The sequence below is a fragment of the Lagenorhynchus albirostris genome, chromosome 5 (assembly GCF_949774975.1).
Source record: "Lagenorhynchus albirostris chromosome 5, mLagAlb1.1, whole genome shotgun sequence".
In the NCBI taxonomy this organism is placed as follows: domain Eukaryota; kingdom Metazoa; phylum Chordata; class Mammalia; order Artiodactyla; family Delphinidae; genus Lagenorhynchus; species Lagenorhynchus albirostris.
The window spans coordinates 47,667,547-47,684,261 of record NC_083099.1 but is presented as its reverse complement, the minus strand read 5'-3'; the positions used below and the strand labels follow the sequence as shown (position 1 = coordinate 47,684,261).

Here is a 16,715-nt window from a genome sequence, read left to right as displayed (position 1 = left end):
TCTTAGGGCTTATGACTCTCTAAGGTACTACCGATTATGCTTATTTAGTTTATTGTCTAAATGGCTAAAGGGAAGTTCCATGGGGCACAGCAGCTGTTGTCTCTTTTGTTCCCAGCTATATCCATGGCACCTAAAACAGTTCCTAATACATAAAAGAGATTCAATATACTTTGATGAATGAACAAATAATTGAATGAATACCATGAAGATCTGTCTAGGAGTTGAATGTGTTGAAATTGCTTCTCACAAAGCCAACAACATTAAAAAGCTTTTATAAATCTCCTGGATATGAAATTTGTTTGCTAGCTTCCATTCTATAGAAATCCAAATGCGCGGTGGGTATTAATTTGCAAATTCTGCAGCTCTTTGTTTCTCTAAGTCACAATTCTGCTCTGAGCCCCTACCTGGCCAAAACAGTAGGAAATATCATTCATCACTGGCCTTCCCTCTCCTCTGCCAGGATGTGTAAAGGTCCTGGGAATCTAATGAGGTCCAGAAAATTTGGAAGGGATCTCTGGTTTCTTCTCCTGATACACCTGCATGCTGCCTTGGAGACAACCTGCTGGGCTGGGTCTGTGCCAAGCTCTGACAGCAGAGACTGCCAAATTTAGAGCCTCGATGTCTTGGATCTAGGCTCCCTGGGTTCACTGTTGTATCACGCCTCCTGCAGTTTTGCTACCTTCCATGGTTATTGTGAGTGAGTGAGGTGTATGCTAATTTTCACAAAACCTCCAAATACCTTCCCCTTTGAAATCCAGGGCTGCCAACACCTTTTCCTCTCCCCTCTGTAGGAGTCCTGTGTGATCTTTCTTCAAAAGCCTTTAAGAAGGTAATGTTGGTTTCTCTCATGTAGGATGAGAAAAGGAGATGCTGAAACAGTCAGATTTTCTATTTAAAAAACCATTTTGTAATACATGATTTCCTTAGTTTTACTAAAAAAAAGTTCTAAGGTGAGGTTAGGGGCTTTGCTAAGGGTTAGCTGAAAATCACACAAGGACACACTTCCTGAAATAAAAGAGAACATTAGGATTGAATGGCTAAAGAAATCTGATTCATACAAAGATTTTTAAGAAAACATATAATGAAAGGTGATAATACAAGTTAGAGATTTAAGATAAGTTTCAATCTCTCTTTCTCCATAGATAGATAGATAGATAGATAATTAAGTGTCAAAGCGGGTTCTGCATTCAGTGCCAGTGTGCAAACTGTTAATTACTGGTTTGTAAACAATATAATACAAAGAAAGTATAGAAAATGAGAGTAAGTATGTAGAAAACATTATAGCAGTTGGCATGCCATGGTATCCAAGTTCATGATCAGCAAACTCTTCTTGTTTAATAGGAGGTAGACCAATATAGATGTTGTTGAAGTTGGGTGGTGATTTGCTTGTGGTTCAGCTGCATACTAGTCATGTGTAACATTTTAAAGATATTTTGTCAGCTATAACCCAAAAGTGTATAGAAATCTGAGAACAGGTATTAGATATTTACAACTTGTTATTTTTAGTTTTTTTACATTTTAATTCAGAATTTTAAAATTTACAGTTTAATGTTGTTAGCAAAATTTGATAATTAAAATTTATATTATTTACACTTAACCCTAATTTACAGATTACCTTTTTCTGAGCCTAGTTCACTGAATTTTCTCTTTTTTTGTCAAGAAAAAAGACACTGTTTTCTGAATGTGGCAATAAAATATGTGATTACTAACAAAAGAAGACCAGAAAACTTACACTTGTTTTAATTGGAAAAATGATGTTTTATGTATGGTGTTTAATTTCGTGGCCACTGTTGATGAAGAAGTACTAAAACCTCAATGTGTTACTTATGAAGATGTACTGGCTAAGAAGTAATGAAATCATAAACATTTAAGCAAGAGTTGCACTCGGGCATAAAGAAATATGCTTAACTGTTTGAAAGAAAAAATATTGAAAAGCTGACAGCAGTATATGTTCACTATTTCACACATAAACATTCTATTTCACATATGAATATTAGTGGTATATGGGTTACCTATAACGTAGCACTACATACAACTGCTGAGGCTTAGGCAAAAGACTGTGGTAAAGATTTTTGCTTGGAAATTTCAGGTGTCTCTGCCACAAAGAAAGTAGCTGAAGTACTTTCTAATGACCCCACAGCCTATTCAGGAATGGGTGAAAGATATAGAAAACCAAGTCAGAACAAATAGAGCTAGCAAAGTATTTTTGACTACAAGTTGATAAATGAACAGATATTGCCATGCGACAATTCTTTATATATATGTGTATATATATATACACACACACACACACACACACACACACAGAGAGACACACATATGTGTGTGTGTGTGTGTGATTTGAACATAATGGTGACTATTCTGCCAGCAAATGTGGTTCAGAATTTAATTTTAGTTTGGGAATAAATTCTGATGACATAGCTGCAACGACAGGAAAATAATCAGAGTACTTGCCCAGATTAAGGAGTTTGTGCCAGAATGTAAATCAACTCACTGTTTCCAACATTAATGAAATCTTACCTCAAGGGAAAAAAAAAGTCAGCTGAACTAAACAGCAAGCTAATTAGTAAAAAATGTGAATAAGCTAAAGGTATGCTAAATTCTGGACTATTTCCTTTATTATATGACAATAAGGAAGCTTATTGTAAACAACAACTATACATGCTCCATGGTTATCCAGGGGGAAAGTTCTACCAAGAATGCTTGAGTTATGGAACAAACTCTTAACGTTTCTACAGTGTAAGAAACCAGTTTGGTCTCAGCTTTTTACAGATCTTCAACAAGATGCCAGGCTTGTTTCTTTGTCTGAGATCTGAGATATTTTAAATGATATTTAATTTTTCCATGCAAGGAATCAAATGCAACATGTTTTCCAGTGGAAGATGAGACCAAAGCCCAAAATGGAAACTAGGAGCTTAGAATGACAGTCTCTACAGATTGTGACAGCAAGTCATGTAATTGAACAATTTTCCATGAAGTAGGTGATGACCTTGATGAAGCACATCAGCTAAGTGAAATTTCCATAGGTTATTTTTAGAGGTGGAAAATGAGGAATGGGCATGTTTGTAGAATATGGATATCCGTCTATCACATAAGAAATTACTCTTGTTCTATTCACCTTTGCCTTTTGTTCTATCTTGCTTGGCTCCCTTCTGTTTAATTTCTAGAAAGATTAAAATAGCATATATAAAGAATGTCATTTAGTATTGATTACTTTTCTTTGCCAAGAGCGTTCCCCTTTTGTCATTCTTGTGTTTTGGTAAATCCAGTTTTTTTTCCTCTCTCTTGTATGTGCCTAGGTAGTCCTTGTTGATGATGATGATGATGGTGATAGTGATGATGATGGTGGCGGTGTTGATGATACTGCTGTAGAAGACTATAATTTAAAAATCTTAAATATGTGTCTCTTTTGTTCTCTTCCTGGAATAGCAAATTTTACATTCCAGGGCACCATTTGACTATGTCACCGAAAGTGACGCATTTAGTCTTTTGAGATATCTTGGTATAGTGGCACAACAACTTTAAAAATGGCATTTTAGTGGAGAAGAATATTCTGTCAAGAACTATAGCTATGTACAAATTACTGCCCCTTTTTACTTTTTTGTTCTCCAACAGTAAGTTTCTCTGTAGTTAAAAAAAAAGTCTGATTCATTTACTCATTTAACAAACTCTTGAATCCTGTGAAGGTTTATTCTGCCAAGAGATGTGGTTCTCTCTAACCCTTATGCTCATGAAAAAAGGAATACTCATGACGTCCTGATGATTAGTGCAGGTATAGGGTGCCAGATCCTAGCTTAATGGTCCATTAAGCAGAAATACTGGTATTTAGAGATTCTGAAACAAATCCTAGTTCTAATTTTTTGTTCTGTTCTGTAGATGAGAGAATAACAAGCCCTATTCCCCCACATTTCATCTTGAGTCAGCGCCAACCACACACACATGCACCTTTGTCTCCTGCCTCCCTCTGGTCACCCTAATGTGAAATGCATCTCTCCAGATACTGCACTTTTGTAGGTTTGAAAGACGTCTGCTACTGAGATGATATGCCGGTAGGGAATGGCAGCGTCCAGGCTTTACATATATCGGGTTGAGGAGGATGAAATTTAGGTGTAGAACACAGGTGAAAGCAATCTTGCCTTCTAGGCAGCATGTGATCAGTTTTTTACTAGGCCTATTGTGAAGTCCATTGTGATTGATGAAAACACACACTGGGCTCCTGGAAAATGTCTATAAAGTGGGGTCCTGGTAGATTTATACTGAAAGCTATGAAGACTGGAGGTGATGTAGCAAGAGCATTGGTTTGGGAGTCCTAAGACCTGGGATTGAGCCAGCACCCACACTTAGCAGCTGGGTGATCTCAAGAAAGTCACTCGAAGTGACCCTGAGTATCGGCTTCCTGAGCCATGTAATGGGAATAATATCACCTCATGGACAAGTTATGAAGATTGCCTACAATGAGTTATGAAGAAATGTTTTACAAGTATACACAGATACATTGCTTCATAGTAATGTGTACTCAGTTTCTCTCATGAGTTCATTTTGCAGTTTACGCCTAAGGCTGCTATGTCAATCAGTAGCTTTCAGTGAGAAATGGCCTTCCTTAAACATTGTGTAATTTTCTAGACTTTTCTTGGCATTTCTAGTTCTTTTGAATCTTTCTTTTGGGTTCCCCCAAAAGACTCTTTTCAGATCCAATTTGAATGCCTTCCGGTGCATCCGCCTTTCCTCTGCTCAGGCATCTGCTCTTGCTGTGAGCTCCCGGCTGGCTGGCTCAGGCTTTACTCAGGCCTCTCATCATGGCCCTTCTCCTACTTGACCTCTGGTGCCTCTGGATAATGTGTTCTCTCCTCCATTTTCCCACCCAGTCTCAGAGTCTAACTTACCTTTCTTTCCAGTTGGTTAGATAATACTACACTGTTCACTTTCTTCTTTCAGAGAAGAGGGATATCATTGCCTAGTGGAGACCTTTAGGTATCTACTGAGAGCCTTCTTACAGACTTTCCACACAGACCCACCTCCAGGCTACTCCACCCTTACTTTCAGTCTGCTGCAGTTTTCCCTGGTACAGACTACACTGCCAAATCCCACCTACCAGGCCGGGGGATTATTCTTTCAGGGATTCCACTGGGGTTCTCTCCAGTCTAGGGTCTCTTGTCCCTCAGTAGAAACTAGGTTCAGGTTGTCTTCTATAAGCCTTCTGGGTTCTATGTAAATCAGATTATGTGGCTAGATACTGGTGGGTATGCCAATGAACTCCTTGGCAGAACCTTACCTAAGACCCCCATTCTCTAAAAGTAATTTGAATGAAAATAATGGACTTGCTTGGAGAGTAAACATTACATATAGCTAGATAGACGGTATCAGAATATGTAACTCCTCAAAAAAAAAAAAAAACTCCTTTAGTATTAATACAGTTCCTGATGGATTGACTTTGTTGTTATTATAAAAAAATCATTCTATTCTTTGTCTCTGGGAGCAATTTTTGTCTTAAAGTCTATTTTTTCTGGTATTAGTGTAGCCATTCCAGTTCTCTTTGGGTTACTGCTTGCATATTAAATCTATTACTGTCCTTTTACTTTCCATCTACTTGTATCTTTGAATCTAAAGTGTATCTCATATAGACACGTACAGTTGGACCCTTTAAAAAGATTATCTGCTTTTGATTGGGTATTTAATTCATTCATAATTAATGTAATTACTGATAAGGTAGAATAGTAAGACATGGCCAATCAACATCTATTATTCAACCAATTGCAAAAAAGACACTATCATCTCCACCTTTACGTGAAGACCCAGCCAGTGAAAAAATAAAATATTTCAGTTCCCAAATAGCATAACCTTGGTAATTTTCTTTGTAATTTTTATTTGATCAGACAGTCCAATTGAGATCTGACTTTCATGCATCTTTTCCCAAATAAACGTTTTCTCAATAATTTCATCTGAATCTTTGCATGACAGTGAAGTAAATTCTTCTTTACTTGTATAAAAGAACTTTAAAAGGGAGCTTGATATCTATTTAAATAGAAATCCCCTGCATATATATAACATATTTTAGAGTGAAACTACATTTATTACATATTAGCTAAATACTGTTCCCTGCATGAAACTTTGAATCTGAAATTTACCACCTCTCTCTTAAAATATATTAGCAAATATTAGCTATGTAATAAAGATATCCTAACAGAGACAGCTGTTGGGAGATGGAAACGGGAGGAAAGGTAAAGTGAAAGACAAAAGAGAAATTATATTCCTCTTTCAAATTGAGAAAGTAAAAGATACCGATTGAATATTAATTATAAGTTTGAATACAAAAAATGATATCCCAGCATAAACTAAGATTTTTTTAACCATGAGAAATAAAATAGAATTAAAAAGAGAAAGAATCTACCATGCAGTTCAGTGTTATTTAATGCACCACTTGAAATTCCTTGTACACAGTCCACATTTTCAAAATACGTGAGAGTGGGACAATTTCTCCACTTTTTTTGAGGCACATACTTTCAACATAGAAAATATTTGAGGCTTATGCCGTTGAACTTAGCTGAGCAACAGAGGGTGTGGAGCTGCGTAAGGTAGTGCTTCTGAATTAATGTTGGTCCCTAAACAATCGGACAGTCTACAAGAGGGAAAGACCATTGTATTGAAAGGAGCACTGAGTTCTTTTAGTTGTAATATGTTACTTCAAAGCAAAGTAGAAACCTTATTTGTGTGACTACACTAACCCTTTTTGTGATACTCTAATCACTCACTGAACAAGGTCACCCTTTTAGTTCTCACAATGATGGATTTATAGAATGTTAGTGTTGGACAGTTCATTGAAGACCTTGAAACTCAACTCCACATTTTGCATATGAGTAAACTGGACCCAGAGAGATGAAGTGCATCCCTCCAGGTCTCAGAGCTAGTCCATGGCAAAACAGGCATAGGAGCCCAATCCCATAGCCTTTCCTTGACACCAGCAGTTCCCACCCCTGGTTGCACATTAGAATCACCCAAGGAGCTTAGCAAAAATAGTGACACCTGAACTTCACATAGACCTGTTTGAAATCTCTGGGGGATGGAACTAGGGCATTAATAGTTTTGAAGGTCCCCAGATCATTCCAAAGTAAAGCCAGGACTGAGAATCACATTTATGCCACTCTCTTGCAGAGTGAAAATATTTACAAATATTAGCTCATGGACCAAAAATTTTTTCATGAGTTATTTTGCTTTTGCTCTCTTAGCATAAATGATGAAGCATCCATTGCTTTAGGGTAGGCAGATAAAAACCAAGGACAAAAGAAATCAGTGTTCAGCCTTGATTTTCAAGATAAACTTTAAAAAGTATATAGAAAAGTAATCGTTTTAAAAACTAGATTTTCAATGGCAAGAACTAGGCAAAAGAGTTTTCTGAATTCCAAAATCTTTAAGTATCAAAAGTCAGATGCCGATGGACTCAGGCATGGCGTATAAGGGAACCACAGGAGAGAAAGGATTAAGGATATGTTGAAGGAGTCATTTCCAACCACACAGAAATTAGAGTAAAAACAAAAATGATGACCACTTTCCTGGGCTGGTGGGTAGAGGGCTCAGGGAGAATTGGAAGCAAACAAGAGATACACATCATAGGCTGGTTACCTGGTATATTAGGGTTCTTCAGAGAAACAGAACCAATAGGGTGTGTGTGTGTGTGTGTGTGTGTGTATTTATTTACTTACTTATTGATAATGTATTTGTGTATTTATTATTAAGGAATTGGCTCATGCAATTGTGGTAGCTGGCAAGTCCAAAATCTGCAGGGTGAGCTGGCACGCTGTAGACCCAGGGAACAGCCAATGTTGCAGCTCCAGTCTGCAGCCCACCTGCTGGCAGAATTTTGGGAGGTGGGTAGGTGGGGTGGGGGTGGGAGGGGGAGAGTAGAGGAGGTGGTCTTTTGTTCCATTCAAGCCTTCAACTGATTGGATGAGGCCCACCCACATTGTAGCCAGTAATCTGCTTTACTCAGAGTCCATTGATTTTAATATTAATTCCATCCAGAAAAAAAAGAAAAGAAACCTTCACAGAAACATCTAAAATAATGATTGGCCTAGTATCTGGGCACCATGACCCAGTCAAGTTGACACAAAATTAACCATCACACCCAGTATATGTCCAATTGTGCTTATACCACACCTACTTCCTTCTCTCTCCTTTCCACTCTGCCCCAGTCAAGATTCAGGGGAGAAGAATATCTGCTCCCAGTTGGACCTGAAGGTCCAAATGCAAAAAAAACAAACTTAAGAGACAATTTGTAGACTGAAGTGCCAATATGAGGATCCTCAGATCCCAAAATCTTATCTACTGCTAGAATTACATTTTAAAAATATGATGGGGTAGAAGTTACACACGTGGTAGCATGGGATCTAAAAATCCTGGCATAGAGTCTTGTATATTGTGGCTGCTAAATAAATGTTAGCTGCCCTAAGAATATTATAAAATATTGGATTATTATCTAGTGAACCGCCCAGCGTTACAGCTTTTAAATCAGAGGTAGATTACATGTGCTCTTTTGTGTAGGTTAAAGAGCTGTGGAGAGTTAAGTGTGAGGTATGCATAAACCTTCACCCAAAACTTAGAACAATAATGCATGATAAAATTCATTTGCTTTTTATAACTTTATTTCCTCTCACCAGTGGGCCATTTTCTATGTTTATCCATGATAATTTACTGAGAGAAAAAACACACAGCTTTTTAAAAATGTGTTTTAGACAGATAATGGTTTTAAAAGCAAGGGAAATATATCTAGTCATTGAACAGGTGTGTACTTGCAAAAGCAAAATAAATGACCCTTTTAAAACACAGTTTTTCATCAAAATGAGTTTTACTTCTAAAAACTGATGGTGATTTACCCTGTGGATACTTAATATAAATTCATTTGAAAGGCATCCTAGATCTTTTTACCCAGTGATCAAATGCTTTGTCTTTATTTTTATTTTAAAAAGCTAAAGAGAGAAGCCATAATTCTTCTGAATAATACAGACCAATATTCAGCTCTTTGCTTGAATTTCACAGCTCTGTGTGAGATAAATGTACATTCATATTGGTTCCTTATTTTAATCCTTAATTTGCACAACAAAGCTTTGCTGTGTTATTAGCTTTCTGTGTTATACAATAGGCAGAGAGAATATCATTAACTGTCTCTGACCAGATTGGCAATAGATTGAGAATCTGTAATAGTGGGATCTATAGAACTTAATCAAGATATTGTTTTGATTGTTTATAGATTTTTACTTAGGTAAAATTCAATTTAATGTTTAATACGAAATCTGTCAACATATTTGTATGTATATATGCAAACACGTACTCTAATATTGAGAGTAGAGTAAGATTGGCATGCTATTAAAATGGTATTTTGGGGACTCCCCTGGTGGCACAGCAGATAAGAATCTGCCTGCCAATTCAGGGGACACAGATTCCATCCCTGGTCTGGGAAGATCCCATATGCCAAGGAGCAACCAAGCCTGTGAGCCATAACTACTGAGCCTGCACTCTAGAGCCAGCATGCCACAACTACTGAGCCCACGCACCACAACTACTGAAGCCCGCGCGCCTAGACCCCGTGCTCTGCAACAAGAGAAGCCAACGCAAGGAGAAGCTCGCGCACCACAACGAAGAGTAGCCCCCACTCGTCACAACTAGAGAAAGCCCGCATGCAGCGACGAAGACCCAACGCAGCCAAAAATAAATAAGATTAAATCTTTAAAAAAAAAATTGTATTTTGGCCGTGGGACTCAGGAATGCCAGAATCCTTCTCCAGAAAAATACCTCTGACAATTTTCTGGAAGGTGATAAATGAAGAGAGCAGTGACTAGTTAAACAAAATAACACTTTATTGTAAATTAAGTCTCTGCCCCAAAAGCCATTGGCAAAGTCTAGTAAATTACACTGGGATTTAGTAGAACTTTCACCCCAGTTAGATATGTGAGTGGGTGCCATCCTACTGAGCCCAGATTTAATATTAGGCAGTGACCATCTTTACAAAACAAAAAGCTACACCTGCCAACCCAGGAAAGCGTGGAGACAAGAAGCAGAAAAGAGCATCTGCTGTATTTGCGCAGCACTGAGTAGGTCTAGACCACCAGGCAGGCACCCCTCCCAGACCAGGACAGAGTCTCCTGCTGAGCAGGAGAGTGACAGAGGCAAAGTGTGCGCGTGTGTGTGTGTGTGTGTGTGTGTGTGTGTGAGAGAGAGAAAGAGAGAGAGAGAGACAGAGACAGAGACAGAGAGAGACAGAGAGAGAATGGGGAGGGGAGGGAAGGGAGGAGAGAAAGCTGGAGCCCTTACCACTTTCCAAGTGCAGAGGAGGAAAATTAGGAAAAGGAAAATCAAAGCCCCCTTGAAAGCTCCACCCCTAAAAAATGCAGTGGAATCAGTAATCAGTGTCCAAGCAATTCAGCCCTCTTGGCCTGGAGGAAGAGGGAAGACAGAACTTCTAGCTTGATTTGGTCAGGGGAAGGAGGGAGGAAATGGGCAGAAAAGAAGCTGGAGCAATCTCAAGGCTAACCTCTCTCCCACTGAAGAATTCTTGTCTCAGTGAGATTTTTGGTATTCATAAAATATTTTTTCAGCCCTATAATGTTTCTTTAGATACAAGTTTTTTCCAGCCCTAGAGATTTAACCTCAAGGAGGATATACTCAAATTTCACACTCGTCCACTTAATACTCATTGAGAACAAAGTTTTGTTTTTGAGGGGTGTAAAGAAGAATGAAGATGAGTCCTGCTCTTGGAGAAACTTGCATTTTAGACATTGTCAAAAATAACTAGACTATAAGCTATAGAATGAAAAGTACCTTAAAATATTTATAGCTCAAGGACACTGAGAGTTTGGAGACAAAATTTAAAAAATTTATCAATAGTAGATTTCACTATGACATTTGTAGAGTATTATAATAAGTTTTGGAATAACCTTTTAGAAATTCTGAACAGATCTCATAGAATACTTCTTTTGAAGAGAAAAGAAGCAGATAAGCAAATATACACCTGCACAATTCAAATACTGATGCATCTCTCCAAAGCTCTAAAACTAATTAGAAATTTTGTTTCATGACTGCATTTAGCCTTTAAAAAGATAAGCATCTATTAACACAGTTTGGGAATATAATGACAAGCAATTAGTTATAATTGTTCTGGAAAGAAATAATAACTGGAAGCAGATGACTTCTAAAGGGATTGAAAAATAAGCTTGCTAACTTAATTATTTTTTTTTAATTTTTATTTATTTATTTATTTATTATTTTTGGCTGTGTTGGGTCTTCGTTTCTGTGTGAGGGCTTTCTCTAGTTGCGGCAAGCGGGGGCCACTCTTCATCGCGGTGCACGGGCCTCTCACTATCGCGGCCTCTCTTGTTGCGGAGCACAGGCTCCAGACGTGCAGGCTCAGTAGTTGTGGCTCATGGGTCCAGTTGCTCCGCGGCGTGTGGGATCTTCCCAGACCAGGGCTCGAACCCGTGTCCCCTGCATCAGCAGACAGATTCTCAACCACTGTGCCACCAGGGAAGCCTCTGCTAACTTAATTCTTAAAATTTGATACAGGGAATTCATTTGAGGAATCTTCCTCTTTAGATGTATATAAAACTTGAAGAAGATAAAATTATTTTCTTACTCTGGGCTTTCTAGTTAGCTTTTTTACCCTTCTTTCACCATCCTCACCCCACAGAATCTTCATTTAACCATTTACATTTCCCTTGTAAGAGAAAATATCAGAGTACTTTTAAGAACCTGGAAGCTGAGAAAAATTCCCTACAAGATGGAATTAATTATACTTATTTGAAAGATTTGAACAATTAGTTGGAAACTGCAGAAGGCAGATAGCAGTTCAATACAAGGAAGAACTGCCTAAAGATTAGAATGGATCAAAAATAGTTTTCTCAAATATTTCTAATCCCTCAGTTTGTTCAAATGGGAACTGGAAAGTCTTTTACAGGTTAATGTAGAGTTGATCCAAGCATTCACTGGATATTGGTGAGGAGCTGGACATGTAGTTGATATGTAAGGTTTCTTCATATACTGAACGAGCTTCTCTCCCTGAAATTATTTTCTAACAAAGGAGTTATTTGCACTGTGCCCTCTCTCAGAAAGCTGTAGGTGTAGGATCTACACAATTAACTCCTGCCACTGTTTTGAACTAAGCCATTCAGATAATCATGAACCTATACACATGCGCCATTCAGGGTAAGCATGAAATTGGGACACAAACTTAGATGTGAAATTAAGTGGCATTAGGAAATCTTTTTATGCCAATCGCCCCGTGTATTGAAAAGGACCTGAATATTTCAGAAGGATGGATGTACCTAAAATTTTTTAGAATGGGAGCTTGGTATGGTTCTATTGAGTTAAATAGAATATGGCCAGAAGTTACCCATCTTTGGCACCTATGCACAAAATTCCCACAAACATAGCTCTACTGCTGCTTAAAAAAGGAAAAAAAATCCTTGCATATTTCCTAACAAAGTATGTCTGCTAGTATGTTTAGGCTGTGGAAGTGAGTGGCTCATATCTCTGGGTGTTATAGAAGATGCAAGGAAGTATTTTACACAGGTCAAGTGAACAGATTTATTTGAAATAGTAGCAGTACCACTCCTGGACCTGTCATTGTTGATAGCTGTTAGAGCTGCTGGTACCACAATGAATAGGTAGACTCAATTTTGGGTTTCACTTTTATGCAGTCCATTGGCCTCGGTCCAGTCGGTTCCCTCTGGCGTAGGTAAGCATCACCAACTTAAGTCAACCCCCTCTGGCCACACTTCCCATAGAATCTGTACCTCTTAAGATCAGAAAATCAGATTGCAACTCAACACAAGCTATCTCTTAGAAATAGTGTGATATATATCTTGAGACTCTTGCTTGCAGTGCATTTGGCCATTATTCTTCATAGCTATCCACCCAGCACCTCTTATGAAGCCCATGCTTTTCCTTGCAGTTAGAATGTTTTTGCCTGCAGGTAATAACTCAATTCAAACTAGTTTAAACGATAAACCACTTTGTTGGCTGTCATAACTCCCCAGTTTTTCATGCTCTCATAACTTGTGTCTATTTCTAATACTATTGCTCTAATTAAAATATTTTTAATACATTTCACCTAAACTATTATAATTGTGTCCTACCTGGTAATTCTAGTACCCCATTCATGGTTTCCTATAATAGGCATTTATCCATTTATTCAACATTTTGCATGCCTACCCTGCTATTTGGGGGGCGAAAACACACCATTGAATAAGTTAAATTGCAGTCCCTAAACTTAAGGAGCTATATTAGCTGGGAAAGGCTAGGCTACGGTACAGCATCAAATGGAATTCTATGTAAGATGACTGTAGCTCTGCCCCACATCATATTCACCCCAGGACCTAGACTGATGGAGCAGCTTTTAAATGGAAATTTGCCTGCTGGTGTGGCCCAAGGAAAGAAAGTGTGACAAAGCACAAACTGGTTCTCAGAGTTTCTGCCTATAAGTGACATATGTCAGGCTCACTTATATTTCACTAGCCAGATCAAGTTGCTTGACATATCTGACTTCAAGGAGTAGCGGAAGTATATACTTCTTCCAGGGAGGACAGTGAATACTGATAACGAGTAAAGCATTCAAGCACATGACCTTAAAATTTAGAGCAGGGGTCAGCAAACTAGAGCCTGCCACATACTCTCGTAAACAAAAGTTTTATTGGGACACAGTCACACCATTCACTTACATGTGGTTTATGGCTACTTTTGCACTAAAAATGGCAGAGTTGAGTGGTTAGGACAGAGACCATATGGCCAAGAAAACCTACAATGTTTATTATCTGGGCCTTTACTGAAAACGTCTTCCCAGCCTGAGTTAGAGAGGCAGAAGGTTACATGTGTAAACATCTAAAATGAAATGTGTCCCACTTTCTTATTTGCGTCATGATTAAAGCCCCTGTTTTTCTGGAAGCAAGCAACGTCTAAAAATTGTTTTTTAATCAAGTTGAGGCATTAATGAGAAAACATACCATAAGACCAATATTTTTTAAAAAGTACTTTGGAACTGCAGAGGAAACAAGTCTGATTGAAAAGATGAGGGAAGATTTTTGGAGGAAATACAATCCAAAGCAAGCACTGAAAGGAGAAAATATGTTCTCAGGCGCGCCTTCAAGGGAAAAGTATTGCAGAAAGAAGCAAAAACTTGAACAAGGGAAGTTTAAGGTATGTTCAAGGAATAGTGAATCCTTGATTATGATTAAATGCTAGGATTTGTGATGGATTATGGAAGATGAAGCTGTCCCTGGAAACACAAAAATACCATCTTGAATTTTAAAATTAGAACCAAATTATTAGAAGAGGCAGCAAGAGTGTTGAAAGGTGTTCAGGGTTTGAATCTTGGCTTTGTCATGTGATAGTTGTGTGACATACCTTTTGTGTCACCGACCTTGAGCAAATTACTTAACCTCTCTGAGCCTCAGATATTCCTGCCTAGGAAATAAGAATAACTAGAACTTCATAGTTTTTTGAGGATTTAAATAATGGATACATAGTATCTGTCCTATGCTTGATACATAGTAGATGTTCAAAAATTATAGCTATTTTTATTAATATTACTCTTTAAGCCATTGTCACGTCAATATGCTTCTCTGACTTTTGCAGCCAGCCCATTCCTAACTCACATACAATTTCTGGTCTTTGTGCCCCTTTTCATGTTGTGTCACCTGTCTGGAAGAGTCTGCTATTACCTGCTACCTGTGAAAAGTCTACTGTTCTTCAATATCCATCTCAGATAGCTTTCCATAATTTACAATTAAATCTCTTCCACTTACTCATATAATAGATATTCATAACACATTTCATTGAATTTTAGGTCTTATGTGTGTGTTGTCTTCAATCATTCATAAGATTCTTGAGGAAAGGAACTGTGTCTTGGTGTTGTTAGAATCTTTGTTATATAATTTTACAAGCAGCATTCACTCTTGGCAGAAGAATCCAGAAAATATTTTATTTATTTCATGCTAGGATCCCTAGTTAATCGATAAACCATCTTGGGAAAACCTTAGTTCTGCAACTAAGTTGGTCTTTATAAATAAGGACAAATATAAGGTCATAAGTTGATCTGGGTGTTGACCTTTCTCTAAATTTTGAAAGCAATTAAATTGAATTGTGTTCTTTATTAGCATGTAGGGAAGGCAGTTTTAAAATCACACTTGTGAAATTCTCTGATCAAAAAGAAGCTTTATCATTATTGTTTACTTTCTGAGTATTTAATGAATAACATAAGGCTTAAATTTCTGTTGTGTGAGAAAATCACTAATAAGTGACAGAATGTTTAAAATGAAGAATTCAGTGAATGTGGCTGAAAATTGTACAAGGTACTTCCAGTTGTCCCTTTTCATTTTGATACGTTCAGATATTTAAAGCAGTACACTCCAAGGACACTCAGGCTTATAGTCCTGAGAGTGGACCAGATGTGTCCCTGGAGCGTGGGAAAATCTTAGAGCCCTTATTCATGTTAAATTTTTATCCCATCATTTGAAAATCTCTAATTTTATATTTTAAAATATATATTATATATTTATATAGTATTTTATGTATATAATTTCTACATAAAAATTATTAATTAAATACTAAATTAACTAATAAAATAAAATAAATCATTTAAAATGTGTGTGCTCAAAATTTATTGATAGGATATAGAATTAAAAAATGAGATAATTGGTTTAAAGGAAATCAATATACATAGATACATAATGTATATATATATGTTGCAATATTTAGTCATGCATTTCTTGTTTATTAATTTTTAAAGACAATAGTGATTGCTTTCTTTCTATACAGATAGCATTAGGACAAAATACATATTTTGGAAAAAATATTGGTTTCTGGTGGTGAAGTGTCTTGTGGTAGCTTCAGGATCCCATCCAGCATTTTTAAGTTTGGCAAACAGGAGAACACTCTAAAGCAAAAGTTAAAGAAAAAATAAAAGTAACTATACTGAACAAAAGCATTGTATTTCATTTACTCTCTTTATAAATGAGTAGACTTTGCCTATTGTTACAAGAAAGATGAGTGGCTATCACTTTATTCTGTTTTCCTTGTCTCTGCAATGAGGTTACAGTAAAGTACTATTCACGTCCACTGAGGTGATGACCCTCCCATAGCTTGCCCTCTCAGTGAGCTACTAGATAGTTCAGCAGATTCTAAGTAGTGAGCAGAGGAGTGGAACTGCATAGTCTGTTTTTATAAAAGAATGTCATTCCAGTTTTTACAGAGTCCTATAAAGAAAAAAAAAATCAATGAGTGGATTTAGCCGACTAACCATAAGAGAAAGAATGAGGTCACAGTATATGTACACATTATAAAGTTAAAAGTTTTTTGGGTTTTTTTTTAGAGTAAAGCAAGTCCAAGTTGTTTAGTGATAGTTAAGGAGGAATTCTGGCTGAGAGTTATAAGAAGGGGTGGGAAATAATTTTGTGCTGAGTGATTTTGCCTTGACAGAGAGCATTTTTTTTTTTTTTTTTTTTTTTTTTTGCGGTACGCAGGCCTCTCACTGTTGTGGCCTCTCCCGTTGTGGAGCACAGGCTCCAGAGGCACAGGCTCAGCGGCCATGGCTCACGGGCCCAGCCGCTCCGCGGCATGTGGGATCCTCCCGAACCGGGGCACAAACCCGTGTTCTCTGCATCGGCAGGCGGACTCTCAACCACTGCGCCACCAGGGAAGCCCCGACAGAGAGCATTTTTGAAGCTCACATTTCC

General features: G+C 37.6%; 1 long non-coding RNA gene across 2 annotated transcripts in view; it reads left to right on the top strand.

The window, feature by feature from the left end:
- LOC132520982 (uncharacterized) overlaps positions 1-16,715 on the top strand; it is a 207,481-nt gene that overhangs the window by 62,459 nt on the left and 128,307 nt on the right. The gene's annotated exons all lie outside the window — the stretch shown is intronic.